Source organism: Heptranchias perlo, chromosome 9 (assembly GCF_035084215.1).
Source record: "Heptranchias perlo isolate sHepPer1 chromosome 9, sHepPer1.hap1, whole genome shotgun sequence".
Taxonomy (NCBI): domain Eukaryota; kingdom Metazoa; phylum Chordata; class Chondrichthyes; order Hexanchiformes; family Hexanchidae; genus Heptranchias; species Heptranchias perlo.
The window spans coordinates 3,170,933-3,190,885 of NC_090333.1; the positions used below are offsets into that span (position 1 = coordinate 3,170,933).

At 47.8% G+C, this 19,953-nt stretch overlaps 3 non-coding genes and 3 pseudogenes across 3 annotated transcripts; 3 read left to right on the plus strand and 3 right to left on the minus strand.

Moving 5' to 3' along the window:
- Positions 1–402: 402 nt before the first annotated feature.
- On the minus strand, positions 403–576 carry LOC137325814 (U2 spliceosomal RNA; annotated as a pseudogene).
- A 3,665-nt stretch (positions 577–4,241) lies between these two features.
- LOC137325891 (U2 spliceosomal RNA) lies at positions 4,242–4,445 on the plus strand (annotated as a pseudogene).
- Positions 4,446–6,423: 1,978 nt separating this feature from the next.
- LOC137325961 (U1 spliceosomal RNA) lies at positions 6,424–6,587 on the minus strand. The gene has a single exon (XR_010964058.1). It is a non-coding gene; the product is annotated as a U1 spliceosomal RNA (small nuclear RNA).
- A 5,377-nt stretch (positions 6,588–11,964) lies between these two features.
- LOC137325975 (U2 spliceosomal RNA) lies at positions 11,965–12,135 on the plus strand (annotated as a pseudogene).
- A 1,981-nt stretch (positions 12,136–14,116) lies between these two features.
- On the minus strand, positions 14,117–14,280 carry LOC137325699 (U1 spliceosomal RNA). Its single transcript, XR_010963943.1, has one exon. It is a non-coding gene; the product is annotated as a U1 spliceosomal RNA (small nuclear RNA).
- Positions 14,281–19,413: 5,133 nt separating this feature from the next.
- Positions 19,414–19,604, plus strand: LOC137325694 (U2 spliceosomal RNA). The gene has a single exon (XR_010963937.1). It is a non-coding gene; the product is annotated as a U2 spliceosomal RNA (small nuclear RNA).
- Positions 19,605–19,953: the final 349 nt, after the last annotated feature.

Sequence of the window (19,953 nt, forward strand, 5' to 3'; positions counted from 1 at the left end):
CCGGTCGGGGGGAGCGACTTTCTGGTGCAGATTAATTGGCACCATCAAAGAAAGTCTCCTTTCCTGAGCGCGATGCTCCACCCTCACCACCACCGCCTTTTCCTCTCCTTGACAGACAGACAGAGAGTTCAGGAGCACGCACACTTTAATCTCGCAGTTTTCATTTGTACGCACAAAGACACGCAGACCCTGCTCGTTTAAAGTCAACGACGTCAAGGTATTTTGCAGTTTGAATTATATCGCTGCGAGGGAGCGAGGGGCACTCAGCCCAGGAGAAGAAAAGAATAGCAATGAGCTGAGAAAGTAAGTGCAATATATCAGCTTTATTCTGAGTAATAATCCATACTCACGTAGAGAGACACTGGGAAAGAGCTGTTTTTTCCTTTTGAATATCTCCCCAGAGGGAGGTGCACCGTTCCCAGAGACACTGCAATACTGGGTCGATGCGTGGAGTGGACGGAGCAAGCCCCTATTCCATCTCCCTGTTCCAAAAATCAATTTAATATATGGTCCCCAGATAGGGGACGTATCAGATATTAAACTGATAAGAACAGATTTTTTTTATTCCAAAAATATACTTTATTCATAAAATTTGCAGCAGTACATACAAAACAGTTGTCATATCACTTTCCAAACGTACACAATACAGATTATACAATTTGCAAGTTACGTCAAGTACAGTTCAATGAACACATTGGACATAATTACAGTTCATGACACTCTAGGGTGTCTCATTGCATCATACTCAACACAGATTATTGCTTGCAGATTCATTTCAGATTCATTGCAGGTATATTACAGCAATTTGAATTTTACATTCTGCCCGAGGGGGTTTTTCCCTGATTGCAGCCCCTCGGTTTACAATGGCGGGAAGGCTCTAAACGGTTGCCTTTCCCCACAGGGCCTTTGCGGCGGCCGCACCCATCCTCAGTGCGTCCCTCAGCACGTAGTCCTGGACCTTGGAATGTGCCAGTCTGCAACACTCGGTCGAGGACAGCTCCTTGTGCTGGAAGACCAGCAAGTTTCGGGCAGACCAAAGGGCGTCTTTCACCGAGTTGATGGTCTTCCAGCAGCAGCTGATGTCCGTCTCAGTGTGCGTCCCCGGGAACAGCCCGTGGAGCACAGAAACCTGTGTTACGGAACTGCTCGGGACGAACCTGGACAGATACCACTGCATCTCTCTCCAGCCCCTCTTTGCAAAGGCACATTCCAGAAGGAGATGGGTGACGGTCTCGTCTCCACCGCAGCCTCCTCTGGGACAGCGCGCGGTGGCGCTGAGAGCCCGGGAGTGCATGAAGGATCTGACGGGAAGGGCCCTTCTCACCACCAGCCAAGCTAGGTCTTGGTGCTTGTTTGAAAGCTCTGGCGATGAGGCGTTCTGCCAAATGACATTGACAGTCTGCTCGGGGAACCAACCGACAGGATCCACCATCTCCTTTTCCCGCAGGGTCTCGAGGACGTTCCGTGCGGACCACTTGCTGATTGCCTTGTGGTCAAAGGTGTTTTCCTGCACAAACCTTTCCACGCAGGACAGGTGGGGCGGAACGGTCCAACTGGACGGAGCGTTCCGTGGCAGCGTGGCCAGGCCCATCCTTCTCAACACCGGGGACAGGTAGAACCTCAGCACGTAGTGACACTTTGTGTTTGCGTACTGAGGGTCTATGCACAGCTTGATGCAGCCGCACACAAAGGTGGCCATCAGGATGAGGGCCACGTTGGGCACGCCTTTCCCCCCTTTCTCTGGAGATTTGTACATCGTGACCCTGCGGACACGGTCCATTTTTGATCTCCAGACAAAGTGGAAGATGGCTCGGGTGACTGTCGCGGCGCAGGAGCGAGGTATGGGCCAGACCTGCGCCACGTACAGCAACACCGAGAGCACCTCGCACCTGATGACCAGGTTCTTGCCCACGATCGAGAGGGATCTAGAGTCATAGAAGTTTACAACATGGAAACAGGCCCTTCGGCCCAACATGTCCATGTCGCCCAGTTGATACCACTAAGCTAGTCCCAATTGCCTGCACTTGGCCCATATCCCTCTATACCCATCTTACCCATGTAACTGTCCAAATGCGTTTTAAAAGACAAAATTGTACCCGCCTCTACTACTGCCTCTGGCAGCTCGTTCCAGACACTCACCACCCTTTGAGTGAAAAAATTGCCCCTCTGGACCTTTTTGTATCTCTCCCCTCTCACCTTAAATCTATGTCCCCTCGTTATAGACTCCCCTACCTTTGGGAAAAGATTTTGACTATCTCCCTTATCTATGCCCCTCATTATTTTATAGACTTCTATAAGATCACCCCTTAACCTCCTACTCTCCAGGGAAAAAAGTCCCAGTCTATCCAACCTCTCCCTATAAGTCAAACCATCAAGTCTCGGTAGCATCCTAGTAAATCTTTTCTGCACTCTTTCTAGTTTAATAATATCCTTTCTATAATAGGGTGACCAGAACTGTACACAGTATTCCAAGTGTGGCCTTACTAATGTCCTGTACAACTTCAACAAAACATCCCAACTCCTGTATTCAATGTTCTGACCAATGAAACCAAGCATGCCGAATGCCTTCTTCACCACCCTATCCACCTGTGACTCCACTTTCAAGGAGCTATGAACCTGTACTCCTAGATCTCTTTGTTCTATAACTCTCCCCAACGCCCTACCATTAACGGAGTAGGTCCTGGCCCGATTCGATCTACCTTCCTTGACCCTAGCATCAGGGAGGCAACATACCATCCTGGAGTCACGATTGCGGCCGCAGAAACGCCTATCTGTTCCCCTTACAATTGGATCCCCTATCACTATAGCCCTGCCACTCTTCTTCCTCCCCTCCTGTGCAGCAGAGCCACCCGTGGTGCCACGAAATTGGCTCTTGCTGCTTTCCCCTGATAAGCCATCTCCCCCAACAGTATCCAAAGCTGTATATCTGTTTGAGAGGGAGATGGCCCCAGGGGACTCCTGCTCTACCTGCCTAGTCCTTTTATTCTGCCTGGCGGTCACCCATTTCCTTTCTGCCTGCGTAATCTTTACCTGCGGTGTGACCACCTCACAGATCGTGCTATCCACAATAGTCTCAGCATCATGGATGCTCCACAGTGAATCCACCCGCAGCTCCAGCTCCGAAATGCGGTTAGCCAGTAGCTGCAGCTGGACACACTTCCTGCACACATGGTCGCCAGGGACCCTGGTAGTGTCCATGGCTTCCCATATGGGGCAGGAGGAACATATCACGGGTGCGAGCTGTGCTGCCATAACTTGCCTTAGATTTACACTGCGTTCACCTCTCAGACTCTCCTCCCGCTCTCTGTCTCCTTTTACACTGTGCTCACCTCTCGGACTCTCCTGCCTCACCTGTGACGTTGCACAGTAGTTTTCTCTTGTTGCAGGTCTGCTGCTGCTTTTATTCCCCACTCTCAGTCTTCTGCTGCTCAGGTCCGCCGCCGCTCTGCGGAAAAAGTTAGGAAAAGCAAGACAAAGCAGCACCTCCTTCCCCCACTTCACCAAACTCCCACACTCACCAAACTCTCAGCTGTCTCACTCGGTGCTCTGTTGTACTCAGTTTTTATTTCCCATTTCCACCCAGCCAGCCAGCCAAGCCGGCATCTGCAGTATTTTCTTTTGATTGGTCTTGCCTGCTGTGGAACGAATGTTTAAACACAAGCTGCTGATTGTCAGCACCTCACCTCTTTCTCAATTGGCCTGTTGTAATCTCACTCAGACACGTCACATCACGTCACTAGTTTTCTTTAAAGAGGTTTCCTTCCACGGCAGTTCGTTAGTGACTGAGACTGACTGACGGAGGTCCGTTGAGACACAACCCTCTCCCATCTGATTGGTGGACTACTGGCAAATTTACAAATCTCTCAAGCAATCCGAGCGAGAAAGGTAAAAACGGCAACTTCTTTAAGCCGATCCACTATTGCAATTAGAAATGGTGGCAAAATTGTGCCGAGAGCGGGAGAGAACGGCAGTGGTTCTAGACTGCTTTAGACACATTCAGCCAGAGTCAAAGGAGGGAGGGCAGACAGGACCCAAGATCAATTCACATCGAGCGCGTTATCGCTTCTCGGCCTTTTGGCTAAGATCAAGTGGTCAAGTGGGGGAAGGCAACCATTTGGAGCCTTCCTGCCATTGTATGCCGGGGGGATGCAGTCAGGGAGAAATCCCCTCGGGCAGAGTGCAGAGCTTTGGCTTGTAGAGCTTTGGCTTGATGTAATGTCACTGCAAGGAATCTGGAATGAATCTGTAAGGCAATAAGGCACCCCAGAGTGTCAGAAAAAAAAAAAAAAAAATCTGTTCTTATCAGTTTAATATCTGATACGTCCCCTATCTGGGGACCATATATTAAATTGATTTTTGGAACAGGGAGATGGAAGAGGGGCTTGCTCCGTCCACTCCACGCATCGACCCAGTATTGCAGTGTCTCTGGGAACGGTGCACCTCCCTCTGGGGAGATATTCAAAAGGAAAAAACAGCTCTTTCCCAGTGTCTCTCTACGTGTGTATGGATTATTACTCAGAATAAAGCTGATATATTGCACTTACTTTCTCAGCTCATTGCTATTCTTTTCTTCTCCTGGGCTGAGTGCCCCTCGCTCCCTCGCAGCGATATAATTCAAACTGCAAAATACCTTGACGTCGTTGACTTTAAACGAGCAGGGTCTGCGTGTCTTTGTGCGTACAAATGAAAACTGCGAGATTAAAGTGTGCGTGCTCCTGAACTCTCTGTCTGTCTGTCAAGGAGAGGAAAAGGCGGTGGTGGTGAGGGTGGAGCATCGCGCTCAGGAAAGGAGACTTTCTTTGATGCTGCCAATTAATCTGCACCAGAAAGTCGCTCCCCCCGACCGGGATTCGAACCCAGGTCTCAACGAGTTTGAAAGGTTGCGTCCTGTAAGAATTCTGGGAATTCCTCCTCTTCCGAGTTTGGAAAACTTTGGCCATTGACCAAAATCCTAAGATGGAAGGATAGGTGAGACGTCACCAGTCTCTGTTTCAATGCAAAACCTACAGCAGGTGGTCAATGATCAGCACTAATTCGAGAGGCAGTCGGTCATTGAGAGAGGCAACTGCTCCAGACATGGCGGAGCCATGCCTCGGTTCTGATGCAAAACCAATCGACAGCGAGGACGTGGGGTGAAAAGGGAGCCTTGTGTGGCAAGTGCTCGACGATCGGAATGAATTCGAAGAACAATGGCCCATCGAGAGAAGCAATTGCAACATGATGAGAGACCATCAAAAGCCATTAAAGACTCTTAACAACTTTGTAAGAACTGTTAAACAGACATGGAAGTGCCTCATTTAACAACGAAAACTATTGTAAGAGAGGAGTATATAAGTGGAAGCTCGAAACCCCTCTCTCTCGTTTGCTCTCTTGCTTTTGGTCTCTTGTTTTTTGCGCTTGTTTGCTGTCTCTGGTTCTTGCTCTCTTGCTTCTTTGCTCTTATCTCTTTTCCAGCTCTTTCTCTCTCTCTCTTAGTTCCTGCTCGCTCTTTTTTTTTCACCCGAGCTCTCCAGGGAGGAGAGCAGCTTCCAACGAAACCAATGTGAGAGAACCGGTCAGCCAGACCGAAGAGTGTAAAGGAATGGTGAGCCCCAACCATACGTGTGTGTGTGTGATAGGTGTCTCCAGGGTCCCCACCAGCCTCTTAGTTTAGCGGGATAAGGTACTGTAGTGGGTGTGTGTAACTCAATGTACTGTGCAGGACCGTTTTTATCGTTATTTTCTTCGTGTTGATGGAATAATAAAAGCAACATTCCAATTAAATTCAAACACCGAGTTTGTGTGTTCTCTGTGCCATTCGGCTATGTGATCCATCACCGGGTGCGTTAGCAAAAGTCTTGTCTTCCTGAACTCCCGGTCCATGAGGTATAAGTGTTCCTTGGCTAGACCGGGGACCAGATATCTGCACCGATCAATAGGGTGAGAACAACCCCAAAGCACCCTACAGTCCTAACCACTAGACCACCAGGGGAGCTGCCTCAACCTCCCTGAGGAACCTGGACATGAGGCTGAGAACACGCACACCGGCCCCACTGGCAGCACCGACCAGCAGGGGGCCGGCCGGCTGGTCCTTCCCTTTCACAGGCTTTTGGCCCTCGATTAAACGGCAAAGGTGTTCAGAAGGAAGGACGGGAGGGTGGGAAATCAGTGGAATGTCACACCTCCGACCCGGAAAACAGGTCTCCTGGTCAAAGCAGTCCTGCCCCGCCCTGCCATTAATGTGACAATGGACAGGGCCCAGCAGCTTCAGACACATCTTTCTTTCAATATGCAAGTTCTTTTTAAAAACCTTTCCTTCCACAGCAGCCTCTGAGTGAGAGAGAGAGACTGACTGACTGACATAACGTACACACACACACAAAACAACGCCTCCCATCCGATTGGTGGACTACTGGATCGAAAATCTAACTTTTAGTTTCAATGCAGGGGAGAGCGCGAACGCAGTCCCCCACTACCACAAATTTTGCAGTCGAGTATCCCGCATTTGGGGACATCGCAGGTGTCAGCACACCCCGTGTGCAATGGGCTAGCCTCGTCCTGGGAGATCCACCTTCGGGATCACAGATTCTTCCCTGCCAGGTAAGTATGCCTTATGTCGCCACACAGTGCCACTTGACAGCATTCACTGCCTCTTACGGTTGCAACGGCAGGTTTTAAAAATCAGAATGTCCCTTCGCTCGCAACGTGCTGATGCTCTGAGAGATTAATTCTGCTCAAATATTGGACCCTATATCCGATGATATACTCTCGGAGAAAATACTGCAGCAATGCGGTGCCGGCGATGGTTGTTTGCGTGTCGCCCTTCGAGGGAATTGTCCCGCCTCCAGTTGTTGTTGTTGTAATATATACACGCGCGCTGTTGTAGGAATATTGAACTGCAAGTTGTCTCTATAGTAGTAGTTTCGAATCAGCACAAAGCAGGTGCCTCCCTGGAATGTCACACGTGGGTGGCAGGTCCCTCCCTGACCTGGCCTGGAATGTCACGCCTGCGTCCCAGAAAACAGATCTCCTGGTCAAAGCAGTCCCGCCCCGCCCTGGGATTAACATGACAATGGACAGGGCCTAGTCAGGAGCAGCTTGACACACAACTCACAATATGCACTTCTGAAACATTAACGTCGTTCAACAGTTTAACCAGCCTTTAACACGTCTTGTGTTTTAGGAACATAGGAACAGGAGGAGGCCATTCAGCCCTCGTGCCTGCTCCGCCATTTGATAAGATCATGGCTGATCTGTGATCTAACTCCATATACCTGCCTTTGGCCCACATCCCTTAATATCTTTGGTTGCCAAAAAGCTGTCTATCTCAGATTTAAATTTAGCAATTGAGCTAGTATCAATTGCCGTTTGGGGAAGTGAGTTCCAAATGTTTTCTAATCTCACTCCTGAAAGGTCTGGCTCTAATTTTTAGACTGTGCCCCCTACTCCTACAATCCCCAACCAGCGGAAATAGTTTCTCTCTATCCACCCTATCTGTTCCCTTTAATATCTTATAAACTTTGATCAGATCACCCCTTAACCTTCGAAACTCCAGAGAATACAACCCCAAATTGTGTAATCTCTCCTCGTAACTTAACCCTTGAAGTCCAGGTATCATTCTAGTAAACCTACGCTGCACTCCCTCCAAGGCCAATGTGTCCTTCTGAAGGTGCGGTGCCCAGAACTGCTCACAGTACTCCAGGTGCGGTCTTACCAGGGTTTTGTATAGCTGCAGCATAACTTCTGCCCCATTGTACTCCAGTCCTCTAGATATAAAGGCCAGCATTCCATTAGCCTTCTTGATTATTTTCTGCACCTGTTCATGACACTTCAATGATCGATGTACCTGGACCCCTCAATCCCTTTGGACATCCACTGTTTTTAACTTTTTACCATTTAGAAAGTATCCTGTTCTATCCTTTTTTGATCCAAAGTGGATGACCTCACATTTGTCTACATTGAATTCCATTTGCCACAGTTTTGCCCATTCACCTAATCGATCAATATCGCTTTGTAATTTTATGTTTTCATCTACACTGTTGACAATGTCACCAATCTTTGTGTCATCGGCAAACTTAGATATGAGACTTTCTATGCCTTCATCTAAGTCGTTAATAAACATTGTGAATAATTGAGGCCCCAAGACAGATCCCTGCGGGACTCCACTAATCACACCCTGCCAATGTGAGTACCTTCCCATTATCCATACTCACTGTCGCCTTTCACTCAGCCAACTTCCTAACCAAGTCCGTACTTTTCCCTCGATTCCATGGGCTTCTATCTTAGCTAACAGTCTCTTCTGTGAGACCTTATCAAATGCCTTCTGGAAGTCCATATAAATAACATCCATTGACATTCCCCTATCCACTACTTTAGTCACCTCTTCAAAAAATTCATTCAGGTTTGTCAAGCACGACCTACCTTTCACAAATCCATGCTGGCTCTCTCTGATTAACTGAAAATTCTCGAGGTAGAAAACTATCCCGGACACACTCAAGAAATTCACTACCTTTCTGACAGTTGCTGGTCTGCTTTTCCCAATCTATGTGAAGGTTGAAGTTCCCCCATTAAGACCACTATGCCTTTGTTACACGCTTGTCTAATTCTGCATTTATACAATCTAGCACTTCAGAGCAGCTGCCAGGGGTCCTATATGCAACTCCCACATAGTCTTAGATCCTTTCCTATTTCTCAATTCAACCCATAAGGTCTCTGTTGGCTGCTTACCTCTCGTTATATCCTCCTTTATCATTGAAGTGATTTCATCTCTAATCACTAAGGATACTCCTCCCCCTCTTCCATTTTACCTATCTCTCCTGTAGACTTTATAACCTGGTATATTTAGTTCCCAATCCTGACCATCCTGCAGCCATGTCTCAGTAATAGCTATCATGTCATACCTTCCAATTTGAATTTGAACCTGTAGTTCATTTAATATACTCTGTGCATTTGTATATAGATCTCTTAGTTGGGCCACACACCCTAGCCTGACCTTCAGCTTTGGTGCTGGGTTAATCTCCTTACGTCTTCTAGTTTTCACTTTATCTGTAGTTCCTAATGTACACTTTGTTTCTGCTGCTATACGCTTTTCCCTTTCACTTGTTCTTGAACAACCGTTTGTACTATTTGTATTGTAAATTTCCCCTGGGTCTTCCCCTCTCATGCTGCTCTCAACTTTACTCCCTTCTGACTCCCCGCTCAGGTTCCCATCCCCCTGCCATTCTAGTTTAAACCTTCCCCAACAGTATTCGCAAACACCCCCGCGAGGACATTGGTCCCGGACCTGCTCGGGTGTAACCCGTCCCGCTTGTACGGGTCCCACCTTTCCCAGAACTAGGAATCGAAATCCCTCCCTCCTACACCATCCCTGCAGCCACGCATTCATCCGGTCTATTCTCTTGTTCCTATAAATAGTAGCACATGGCACTGGTAGTAATCCTGAGATCACTACCTTTGAAGTCCTGCTTTTTAAATTTATCTCCTAACTCCTTAAATTCACATTGCAGGACCTCATCCCTTTTTTTACCTATGTCATTGGTACCAATATGGATCACGACTACTGGCTGTTCACCCTCCCCCTCCAGAATGTCCTGGAGCTGCTCCGCGACATAGAGTCATAGAAGTTTACAACATGGAAACAGGCCCTTCGGCCCAACATGTCCATGTCGCCCAGTTGATACCACTAAGCTAGTCCCAATTGCCTGCACTTGGCCCATATCCCTCTATACCCATCTTACCCATGTAACTGTCCAAATGCGTTTTAAAAGACAAAATTGTACCCGCCTCTACTACTGCCTCTGGCAGCTCGTTCCAGACACTCACCACCCTTTGAGTGAAAAAATTGCCCCTCTGGACCTTTTTGTATCTCTCCCCTCTCACCTTAAATCTATGTCCCCTCGTTATAGACTCCCCTACCTTTGGGAAAAGATTTTGACTATCTACCTTATCTATGCCCCTCATTATTTTATAGACTTCTATAAGATCACCCCTTAACCTCCTACTCTCCAGGGAAAAAAGTCCCAGTCTATCCAACCTCTCCCTATAAGTCAAACCATCAAGTCTCGGTAGCATCCTAGTAAATCTTTTCTGCACTCTTTCTAGTTTAATAATATCCTTTCTATAATAGGGTGACCAGAACTGTACACAGTATTCCAAGTGTGGCCTTACTAATGTCCTGTACAACTTCAACAAAACATCCCAACTCCTGTATTCAATGTTCTGACCAATGAAACCAAGCATGCCAAATGCCTTCTTCACCACCCTATCCACCTGTGACTCCACTTTCAAGGAGCTATGAACCTGTACTCCTAGATCTCTTTGTTCTATAACTCTCCCCAACGCCCTACCATTAACGGAGTAGGTCCTGGCCCAATTCGATCTACCTTCCTTGACCCTAGCATCAGGGAGGCAACATACCATCCTGGAGTCACGATTGCGGCCGCAGAAACGCCTATCTGTTCCCCTTACAATTGGATCCCCTATCACTATAGCCCTGCCACTCTTCTTCCTCCCCTCCTGTGCAGCAGAGCCACCCGTGGTGCCACGAAATTGGCTCTTGCTGCTTTCCCCTGATAAGCCATCTCCCCCAACAGTATCCAAAGCTGTATATCTGTTTGAGAGGGAGATGGCCCCAGGGGACTCCTGCTCTACCTGCCTAGTCCTTTTATTCTGCCTGGCGGTCACCCATTTCCTTTCTGCCTGCGTAATCTTTACCTGCGGTGTGACCACCTCACTGATCGTGCTATCCACAATAGTCTCAGCATCATGGATGCTCCACAGTGAATCCACCCGCAGCTCCAGCTCCGAAATGCGGTTAGCCAGTAGCTGCAGCTGGACACACTTCCTGCACACATGGTCGCCAGGGACCCTGGTAGTGTCCATGGCTTCCCATATGGGGCAGGAGGAACATATCACGGGTGCGAGCTGTGCTGCCATAACTTGCCTTAGATTTACACTGCGTTCACCTCTCAGACTCTCCTCCCGCTCTCTGTCTCCTTTTACACTGTGCTCACCTCTCGGACTCTCCTGCCTCACCTGTGACGTTGCACAGTAGTTTTCTCTTGTTGCAGGTCTGCTGCTGCTTTTATTCCCCACTCTCAGTATTCTGCTGCTCAGGTCCGCCGCCGCTCTGCGGAAAAAGTTAGGAAAAGCAAGACAAAGCAGCACCTCCTTCCCCCACTTCACCAAACTCCCACACTCACCAAACTCTCAGCTGTCTCACTCGGTGCTCTGTTGTACTCAGTTTTTATTTCCCATTTCCACCCAGCCAGCCAGCCAAGCCGGCATCTGCAGTATTTTCTTTTGATTGGTCTTGCCTGCTGTGGAACGAATGTTTAAACACAAGCTGCTGATTGTCAGCACCTCACCTCTTTCTCAATTGGCCTGTTGTAATCTCACTCAGACACGTCACATCACGTCACTAGTTTTCTCTAAAGAGGTTTCCTTCCACGGCAGTTAGTTAGTGACTGAGACTGACTGACGGAGGTCCGTTGAGACACAACCCTCTCCCATCTGATTGGTGGACTACTGGCAAATTTACAAATCTCTCAAGCAATCCGAGCGAGAAAGGTAAAAGCGGCAACTTCTTTAAGCCGATCCACTGTTGCAATTAGAAATGGTGGCAAAATTGTGCCCAGAGCGGGAGAGAACGGCAGTGGTTCTAGACTGCTTTAGACACATTCAGCCAGAGTCAAAGGAGGGAGGGCAGACAGGACCCAAGATCAATTCACATCGAGCGCGTTATCGCTTCTCGGCCTTTTGGCTAAGATCAAGTGGTCAAGTGGGGGAAGGCAACCATTTGGAGCCTTCCTGCCATTGTATGCCGGGGGGATGCAGTCAGAGAGAAATCCCCTCGGGCAGAGTGTAGAGCTTTGGCTTGTAGAGCTTTGGCTTGATGTAATGTCACTGCAAGGAATCTGGAATGAATCTGTAAGGCAATAAGGCACCCCAGAGTGTCAGAAAAAAAAAAAAAAAAAAAAAAAAAAAAAAAAAAAAAAAAAAAAATCTGTTCTTATCAGTTTAATATCTGATACGTCCCCTATCTGGGGACCATATATTAAATTGATTTTTGGAACAGGGAGATGGAATAGGGGCTTGCTCCGTCCACTCCACGCATCGACCCAGTATTGCAGTGTCTCTGGGAACGGTGCACCTCCCTCTGGGGAGATATTCAAAAGGAAAAAACAGCTCTTTCCCAGCGTCTCTCTACGTGTGTATGGATTATTACTCAGAATAAAGCTGATATATTGCACTTACTTTCTCAGCTCATTGCTATTCTTTTCTTCTCCTGGGCTGAGTGCCCCTCGCTCCCTCGCAGCGATATAATTCAAACTGCAAAATACCTTGACGTCGTTGACTTTAAACGAGCAGGGTCTGCGTGTCTTTGTGCGTACAAATGAAAACTGCGAGATTAAAGTGTGCGTGCTCCTGAACTCTCTGTCTGTCTGTCAAGGAGAGGAAAAGGCGGTGGTGGTGAGGGTGGAGCATCGCACTCAGAAAAGGAGACTTTCTTTGATGCTGCCAATTAATCTGCACCAGAAAGTCGCTCCCCCCGACCGGGATTCGAACCCAGGTCTCAACGAGTTTGAAAGGTTGCGTCCTGTAAGAATTCTGGGAATTCCTCCTCTTCTGAGTTTGGAAAACTTTGGCCATTGACCAAAATCCTAAGATGGAAGGATAGGTGAGACGTCACCAGTCTCTGTTTCAATGCAAAACCAACAGCAGGTGGTCAATGATCAGCACTAATTCGAGAGGCAGTCGGTCATTGAGAGAGGCAACTGCTCCAGACATGGCGGAGCCATGCCTCGGTTCTGATGCAAAACCAATCGACAGCGAGGACGTGGGGTGAAAAGGGAGCCTTGTGTGGCAAGTGCTCGACGATCGGAATGAATTCGAAGAACAATGGCCCATCGAGAGAAGCAATTGCAACATGATGAGAGACCATCAAAAGCCATTAAAGACTCTTAACAACTTTGTAAGAACTGTTAAACAGACATGGAGTGCCTCATTTAACAACAAAAACTATTGTAAGAGAGGAGTATATAAGTGGAAGCTCGAAACCCCTCTCTCTCTTGTTTGCTCTCTTGCTTTTGGTCTCTTGTTTTTTGCGCTTGTTTGCTGTCTCTGGTTCTTGCTCTCTTGCTTCTTTGCTCTTATCTCTTTTCCAGCTCTTTCTCTCTCTCTCTTAGTTCCTGCTCGCTCTTTTTTTTTCACCCGAGCTCTCCAGGGAGGAGAGCAGCTTCCAACGAAACCAATGTGAGAGAACCGGTCAGCCAGACCGAAGAGTGTAAAGGAATGGTGAGCCCCAACCATACGTGTGTGTGTGTGATAGGTGTCTCCAGGGTCCCCACCAGCCTCTTAGTTTAGCGGGATAAGGTACTGTAGTGGGTGTGTGTAACTCAATGTACTGTGCAGGACCGTTTTTATCGTTATTTTCTTCGTGTTGATGGAATAATAAAAGCAACATTCCAATTAAATTCAAACACCGAGTTTGTGTGTTCTCTGTGCCATTCGGCTATGTGATCCATCACCAGGTGCGTTAGCAAAAGTCCTGTCTTCCTGAACTCCCGGTCCATGAGGTATAAGTGTTCCTTGGCTAGACCGGGGACCAGATATCTGCACCGATCAATAGGGTGAGAACAACCCCAAAGCACCCTACAGTCCTAACCACTAGACCACCAGGGGAGCTGCCTCAACCTCCCTGAGGAACCTGGACATGAGGCTGAGAACACGCACACCGGCCCCACTGGCAGCACCGACCAGCAGGGGGCCGGCCGGCTGGTCCTTCCCTTTCACAGGCTTTTGGCCCTCGATTAAACGGCAAAGGTGTTCAGAAGGAAGGACGGGAGGGTGGGAAATCAGTGGAATGTCACACCTCCGACCCAGAAAACAGGTCTCCTGGTCAAAGCAGTCCTGCCCCGCCCTGCCATTAATGTGACAATGGACAGGGCCCAGCAGCTTCAGACACATCTTTCTTTCAATATGCAAGTTCTTTTTAAAAACCTTTCCTTCCACAGCAGCCTCTGAGTGAGAGAGAGAGACTGACTGACTGACATAACGTACAGACACACACACAAAACAACGCCTCCCATCCGATTGGTGGACTACTGGATCGAAAATCTAACTTTTAGTTTCAATGCAGGGGAGAGCGCGAACGCAGTCCCCCACTACCACAAATTTTGCAGTCGAGTATCCCGCATTTGGGGACATCGCAGGTGTCAGCACACCCCGTGTGCAATGGGCTAGCCTCGTCCTGGGAGATCCACCTTCGGGATCACAGATTCTCCCCTGCCAGGTAAGTATGCCTTATGTCGCCACACAGTGCCACTTGACAGCATTCACTGCCTCTTACGGTTGCAACGGCAGGTTTTAAAAATCAGAATGTCCCTTCGCTCGCAACGTGCTGATGCTCTGAGAGATTAATTCTGCTCAAATATTGGACCCTATATCCGATGATATACTCTCGGAGAAAATACTGCAGCAATGCGGTGCCGGCGATGGTTGTTTGCGTGTCGCCCTTCGAGGGAAATGTCCCGCCTCCAGTTGTTGTTGTTGTAATATATACACGCGCGCTGTTGTAGGAATATTGAACTGCAAGTTGTCGCTATAGTAGTAGTTTCGAATCAGCACAAAGCAGGTGCCTCCCTGGAATGTCACACGTGGGTGGCAGGTCCCTCCCTGACCTGGCCTGGAATGTCACGCCTGCGTCCCAGAAAACAGGTCTCCTGGTCAAAGCAGTCCCGCCCCGCCCTGGGATTAACATGACAATGGACAGGGCCTAGTCAGGAGCAGCTTGACACACAACTCACAATATGCACTTCTGAAACATTAACGTCGTTCAACAGTTTAACCAGCCTTTAACACGTCTTGTGTTTTAGGAACATAGGAACAGGAGGAGGCCATTCAGCCCTCGTGCCTGCTCCGCCATTTGATAAGATCATGGCTGACCTGTGATCTAACTCCATATACCTGCCTTTGGCCCACATCCCTTAATATCTTTGGTTGCCAAAAAGCTGTCTATCTCAGATTTAAATTTAGCAATTGAGCTGGTATCAATTGCCGTTTGGGGAAGTGAGTTCCAAATGTTTTCTAATCTCACTCCTGAAAGGTCTGGCTCTAATTTTTAGACTGTGCCCCCTACTCCTACAATCCCCAACCAGCGGAAATAGTTTCTCTCTATCCACCCTATCTGTTCCCTTTAATATCTTATAAACTTTGATCAGATCACCCCTTAACCTTCGAAACTCCAGAGAATACAACCCCAAATTGTGTAATCTCTCCTCGTAACTTAACCCTTGAAGTCCAGGTATCATTCTAGTAAACCTACGCTGCACTCCCTCCAAGGCCAATGTGTCCTTCCGAAGGTGCGGTGCCCAGAACTGCTCACAGTACTCCAGGTGCGGTCTTACCAGGGTTTTGTATAGCTGCAGCATAACTTCTGCCCCATTGTACTCCAGTCCTCTAGATATAAAGGCCAGCATTCCATTAGCCTTATTGATTATTTTCTGCACCTGTTCATGACACTTCAATGATCTATGTACCTGGACCCCTCAATCCCTTTGGACATCCACTGTTTTTAACTTTTTACCATTTAGAAAGTATCCTGTTCTATCCTTTTTTGATCCAAAGTGGATGACCTCACATTTGTCTACATTGAATTCCATTTGCCACAGTTTTGCCCATTCACCTAATCGATCAATATCGCTTTGTAATTTTATGTTTTCATCTACACTGTTGACAATGCCACCAATCTTTGTGTCATCGGCAAACTTAGATATGAGACTTTCTATGCCTTCATCTAAGTCGTTAATAAACATTGTGAATAATTGAGGCCCCAAGACAGATCCCTGCGGGACTCCACTAATCACACCCTGCCAATGTGAGTACCTTCCCATTATCCATACTCACTGTCGCCTTTCGCTCAGCCAACTTCCTAACCAAGTCCGTACTTTTCCCTCGATTCCATGGGCTTCTATCTTAGCTAACAGTCTCTTCTGTGAGACCTTATCAAATGCCTTCTGGAAGTCCATATAAATAACATCCATTGACATTCCCCTATCCACTACTTTAGTCACCTCTTCAAAAAATTCATTCAGGTTTGTCAAGCACGACCTACCTTTCACAAATCCATGCTGGCTCTCTCTGATTAACTGAAAATTCTCGAGGTAGAAAACTATCCCGGACACACTCAAGAAATTCACTACCTTTCTGACAGTTGCTGGTCTGCTTTTCCCAATCTATGTGAAGGTTGAAGTTCCCCCATTAAGACCACTATGCCTTTGTTACACGCTTGTCTCATTCTGCATTTATACAATCTAGCACTTCAGAGCTGCTGCCAGGGGTCCTATATGCAACTCCCACATAGTCTTAGATCCTTTCCTATTTCTCAATTCAACCCATAAGGTCTCTGTTGGCTGCTTACCTCTCGTTATATCCTCCTTTATCATTGAAGTGATTTCATCTCTAATCACTAAGGATACTCCTCCCCCTCTTCCATTTTACCTATCTCTCCTGTAGACTTTATAACCTGGTATATTTAGTTCCCAATCCTGACCATCCTGCAGCCATGTCTCAGTAATAGCTATCATGTCATACCTTCCAATTTGAATTTGAACCTGTAGTTCATTTAATATACTCTGTGCATTTGTATATAGATCTCTTAGTTGGGCCACACACCCTAGCCTGACCTTCAGCTTTGGTGCTGGGTTAATCTCCTTACGTCTTCTAGTTTTCACTTTATCTGTAGTTCCTAATGTACACTTTGTTTCTGCTGCTATACGCTTTTCCCTTTCACTTGTTCTTGAACAACTGTTTGTACTATTTGTATTGTAAATTTCCCCTGGGTCTTCCCCTCTCATGCTGCTCTCAACTTTACTCCCTTCTGACTCCCCGCTCAGGTTCCCATCCCCCTGCCATTCTAGTTTAAACCTTCCCCAACAGCATTCGCAAACACCCCCGCGAGGACATTGGTCCCGGACCTGCTCGGGTGTAACCCGTCCCGCTTGTACGGGTCCCACCTTTCCCAGAACTAGGAATCGAAATCCCTCCCTCCTACACCATCCCTGCAGCCACGCATTCATCCGGTCTATTCTCTTGTTCCTATAAATAGTAGCACATGGCACTGGTAGTAATCCTGAGATCACTACCTTTGAAGTCCTGCTTTTTAAATTTATCTCCTAACTCCTTAAATTCACATTGCAGGACCTCATCCCTTTTTTTACCTATGTCATTGGTACCAATATGGATCACGACTACTGGCTGTTCACCCTCCCCCTCCAGAATGTCCTGGAGCTGCTCCGCGACATAGAGTCATAGAAGTTTACAACATGGAAACAGGCCCTTCGGCCCAACATGTCCATGTCGCCCAGTTGATACCACTAAGCTAGTCCCAATTGCCTGCACTTGGCCCATATCCCTCTATACCCATCTTACCCATGTAACTGTCCAAATGCGTTTTAAAAGACAAAATTGTACCCGCCTCTACTACTGCCTCTGGCAGCTCGTTCCAGACACTCACCACCCTTTGAGTGAAAAAATTGCCCCTCTGGACCTTTTTGTATCTCTCCCCTCTCACCTTAAATCTATGTCCCCTCGTTATAGACTCCCCTACCTTTGGGAAAAGATTTTGACTATCTACCTTATCTATGCCCCTCATTATTTTATAGACTTCTATAAGATCACCCCTTAACCTCCTACTCTCCAGGGAAAAAAGTCCCAGTCTATCCAACCTCTCCCTATAAGTCAAACCATCAAGTCTCGGTAGCATCCTAGTAAATCTTTTCTGCACTCTTTCTAGTTTAATAATATCCTTTCTATAATAGGGTGACCAGAACTGTACACAGTATTCCAAGTGTGGCCTTACTAATGTCCTGTACAACTTCAACAAAACATCCCAACTCCTGTATTCAATGTTCTGACCAATGAAACCAAGCATGCCAAATGCCTTCTTCACCACCCTATCCACCTGTGACTCCACTTTCAAGGAGCTATGAACCTGTACTCCTAGATCTCTTTGTTCTATAACTCTCCCCAACGCCCTACCATTAACGGAGTAGGTCCTGGCCCGATTCGATCTACCTTCCTTGACCCTAGCATCAGGGAGGCAACATACCATCCTGGAGTCACGATTGCGGCCGCAGAAACGCCTATCTGTTCCCCTTACAATTGGATCCCCTATCACTATAGCCCTGCCACTCTTCTTCCTCCCCTCCTGTGCAGCAGAGCCACCCGTGGTGCCACGAAATTGGCTCTTGCTGCTTTCCCCTGATAAGCCATCTCCCCCAACAGTATCCAAAGCTGTATATCTGTTTGAGAGGGAGATGGCCCCAGGGGACTCCTGCTCTACCTGCCTAGTCCTTTTATTCTGCCTGGCGGTCACCCATTTCCTTTCTGCCTGCGTAATCTTTACCTGCGGTGTGACCACCTCACTGATCGTGCTATCCACAATAGTCTCAGCATCATGGATGCTCCACAGTGAATCCACCCGCAGCTCCAGCTCCGAAATGCGGTTAGCCAGTAGCTGCAGCTGGACACACTTCCTGCACACATGGTCGCCAGGGACCCTGGTAGTGTCCATGGCTTCCCATATGGGGCAGGAGGAACATATCACGGGTGCGAGCTGTGCTGCCATAACTTGCCTTAGATTTACACTGCGTTCACCTCTCAGACTCTCCTCCCGCTCTCTGTCTCCTTTTACACTGTGCTCACCTCTCGGACTCTCCTGCCTCACCTGTGACGTTGCACAGTAGTTTTCTCTTGTTGCAGGTCTGCTGCTGCTTTTATTCCCCACTCTCAGTCTTCTGCTGCTCAGGTCTGCCGCCGCTCTGCGGAAAAAGTTAGGAAAAGCAAGACAAAGCAGCACCTCCTTCCCCCACTTCACCAAACTCCCACACTCACCAAACTCTCAGCTGTCTCACTCGGTGCTCTGTTGTACTCAGTTTTTATTTCCCATTTCCACCCAGCCAGCCAGCCAAGCCGGCATCTGCAGTATTTTCTTTTGATTGGTCTTGCCTGCTGTGGAACGAATGTTTAAACACAAGCTGCTGATTGTCAGTACCTCACCTCTTTCTCAATTGGCCTGTTGTAATCTCACTCAGACACGTCACATCACGTCACTAGTTTTCTTTAAAGAGGTTTCCTTCCACGGCAGTTAGTTAGTGACTGAGACTGACTGACGGAGGTCCGTTGAGACACAACCCTCTCCCATCTGATTGGTGGACTACTGGCAAATTTACAAATCTCTCAAGCAATCCGAGCGAGAAAGGTAAAAACGGCAACTTCTTTAAGCCGATCCACTGTTGCAATTAGAAATGGTGGCAAAATTGTGCCCAGAGCGGGAGAGAACGGCAGTGGTTCTAGACTGCTTTAGACACATTCAGCCAGAGTCAAAGGAGGGAGGGCAGACAGGACCCAAGATCAATTCACATCGAGCGCGTTATCGCTTCTCGGCCTTTTGGCTAAGATCAAGTGTAGTATCTGTTCTTATCAGTTTAATATCTGATACGTCCCCTATCTGGGGACCATATATTAAATTGATTTTTGGAACAGGGAGATGGAATAGGGGCTTGCTCCGTCCACTCCACGCATCGACCCAGTATTGCAGTGTCTCTGGGAACGGTGCACCTCCCTCTGGGGAGATATTCAAAAGGAAAAAACAGCTCTTTCCCAGCGTCTCTCTACGTGTGTATGGATTATTACTCAGAATAAAGCTGATATATTGCACTTACTTTCTCAGCTCATTGCTATTCTTTTCTTCTCCTGGGCTGAGTGCCCCTCGCTCCCTCGCAGCGATATAATTCAAACTGCAAAATACCTTGACGTCGTTGACTTTAAACGAGCAGGGTCTGCGTGTCTTTGTGCGTACAAATGAAAACTGCGAGATTAAAGTGTGCGTGCTCCTGAACTCTCTGTCTGTCTGTCAAGGAGAGGAAAAGGCGGTGGTGGTGAGGGTGGAGCATCGCACTCAGAAAAGGAGAC